Here is a 3,187-nt window from a genome sequence, read left to right on the forward strand (position 1 = left end):
GCATGTCAGATGTCCGGGGTTCGAATTCCGGCACAGCAATCGGATATGCACTGCTGATGAGCTCTAGTAAGTGCTCGAGTCAAGTGCCTCCCTTCCGTGTGGACTCACTAGGATAATTAAACCAGAACAGGAGGACGACCGTTCAAACAATAGTGGTGTAAATATGAACAAAAGATAATTTCTTAGCTTCACTGTCCTTTGTCGTCCAAAGCCACCATGCTGGCTCCATGTTTGCGGCGCCTTGGTTTAAGCAGTCCAGATATCGGCTTTCAGATCGAAAGATGAAACGTTGCGTCGATAATTTTGTTCACTAACCGTCGAACTATCAAATTTTTACCAATGGAAGCTGACTCAAAGTTTTGCATAATTAACTTAAGACGTAGTATAGTAGTGTTAGGCGGAATTCCACACGAATCCCGCTTTACCGCTCGCACTCAGGTGCCGCTACGGCCGAGAATTCCATCCCACGCAAGGTTAGCCAAGAATTTGGGACGCTTGTCGGTCTGGCGTGAAGCCGAGATCTGATCGCTCGAAAGTGTGGACCCAACAGCCAATCATGACCCAGTATTAGCCGAATGCCGGTTGTCAATGGCGCATCCAGAACGCGTCAGAATTTCCAGAAATTTATTTCCGCTTGCCCTATATATATGGAAAGCTGTACAACTGTTCCTGACTACATTTTGAGCGTTAACATACCTTGTGCACCTTAGGTGGTTGTGTTGATGTGAACGCTAGCGTGGGAGGCTCAAACCGAGAACTAGGCTGAGAAAAATACAGTTACTACAAGTAGGTATGACAAAAGAGCATTATCATTATCCATTGTGACTTTTTGACGGTAGGCAAAACCATCTCGGGATGTCATGACAACCGAAAACCAATCACAGGGAGACCGCACAAACAGCTTGATCAAAAATCTAAAAAAACTTTGTTTCATTACACCAACACCCAAGCAGAACCTTATGAATTTGAGGGCGCGTCAAAGTTCCTTTTGACAAGAATGTTGTTTCGCTAAATGCAGATTTGTCCTGGTATAGAAAAGTCAGTACAGAAAGACTAAGCAGTCCTACGGCTGAAACGCGAATGAAGCCAGCGGCACCCAAAACTTTGTTCGCTCTTGCAACGTCAACATCTTCCGCTGCGGTATCGATCTAGCAAACTCCGTGTTGCAAAAGTGTTTTTAATTATGGGTTTGGTTTCCTGATGGAATGCTCATTTTCTGATTACCATGCGGCTGACTTGTTTCTATCAGCGCAGTGCTTCTACATTGTTTACCTACCTACCATCCGGCTGTTCAAATGCAAATAATCTAATCGGAATATACACGAGTTTTCAATCCTGTTTTCCCCACTTTCTCAGTAAACAATTGGTATAAGAGGGTCCATCTTCCCGTAGTGAACCGAAATGCGTTCAGAAGGTATAAATGTTGAACGTGGAGCTCGTAGAATACATCGTGTTTGTTCTACCGCAGCCGTCAGGATGCTGCCTTCAGAATATTCCGAACAGTTTTACCGAGCAGCTCCACCAGCTAAGTGTTTTTAATTGTGGGTTCGGTTTCCTAATGGAATGCTCATTTTCTGATTACCATGCGGCTGATTTGTTTCTATCAGCGCAGTGCTTCTACATTGTTTAAAAGCCTTACCTGAAAATCTCTCAGCTCCGCTACTTGAATAGGTAACACAATAAAACACTACGGCTTAGTACTTTGTATCCAATCTTGATGCGCTACGTATTTCACGACAGACGCAAGTGCTTCAACTTTGCAAACAAACCCTCTGAAAGCTTGTTGATACATCTTCGCTGGTCATTCACATCGCATATATGCTGAATGCTCCAAAAATGTATGGCCCTTCTTGATGGGGAATGAGCCTCCCACCTCAGTGATGCCGAAAATCTCACGTTTAAAAAGCATGCTAAAAACACCATATTTTTCGCGTCTAACGAGGACAACCGTACCTTGCAAATTGGGTTAAGGATGGACACCTATAACCAGGAACAATGACAGGAAAAACGGACTAATGAACAGTTGGAAAAGGAGATTTTACGGTTATTGGGTAGCCCTATGGTCAATCCATTCTCTAGAAGGTGCTATAAATGCCACCGTGTTAACGATAAATGATAAACGACTGTAAAATCCGAATTACTACTGCAGTAAACCTAATATTTTTGCCGCTTTTACCACATCCCTTTTTTGTGGAAGGACCTTACTGGTAGTCAGTCCTCCATTCTAGAATGGTCAGGTCTTCCGAAATGGCGACATACACACCGGCAACGCTTTGGATGCTGAAGACGCCAGTCGGTGCTTACCTTTACTGAATGCTAGCAGCGATAGGCAGCCTTAAACCTACGAGGCCATAGGGGAGGAAAAGGAGATTTTACGGTTATTGGGTAGCCCAATGGTCAATCCGTTTTCTAGAAGGTGCTATAAATACCACCGTGTTAACGATAAATGATAAACGACTGTAAAATCCGAATTACTACTGCAGTAAACCTAATATTTTTGCCGCTTTTACCACATCCCTTTTTTGTGGAAGGACCTTACTGGTAGTCAGTCCTCCATTCTAGAATGGTCAGGTCTTCCGAAATGGCGACATACACACCGGCAACGCTTTGGATGCTGAAGACGCCAGTCGGTGCTTACCTTTACTGAATGCTAGCAGCGATAGGCAGCCTTAAACCTACGGGGCCATAGGGGATTCCAGGTTTAGTTCCCCTAGACGTGCTGCCGTCAAATAATCCAAAGGGAGGTGGAATTTCGCTGTGAATATTGTTACAAGAATTGTCGCTTACAACTCACGGCATTTTGGTCCAGACTTCTTCATTTGGTGGATACGACTTGCTTAACTTTGCGTCTGCTGAAATTAGTCGTAAGAACATGATAAACTGAATTCCTGGAACTATCCCCTCTTTTACCTACTTGACCTCACGTGTAAACTTTTTCCAGTTGACTTCACATCACTCGGTGTTCGCTTTCTTTGTTGTTTGGAATTTTGTTCAAGGAAGGAAGGAATATTTACCTCAGGTTAATCATGGCTGCTGGTGTATCCTGTAGAATGTTTTGAAATAAGGCTAATGGTGCCATTTCGAGAGCTGAACTTCAAAGATATTGCCAAATTGCGTGAAGATTAGTAGAGATCAGTGAAGATCATCGAGTATTGTGCAAAACGTTGGCATGGATCGACTGATGAGT

This window comes from Opisthorchis viverrini (genome assembly GCF_000715545.1).
Source record: "Opisthorchis viverrini unplaced genomic scaffold opera_v5_403, whole genome shotgun sequence".
NCBI classification, from domain to species: domain Eukaryota; kingdom Metazoa; phylum Platyhelminthes; class Trematoda; order Opisthorchiida; family Opisthorchiidae; genus Opisthorchis; species Opisthorchis viverrini.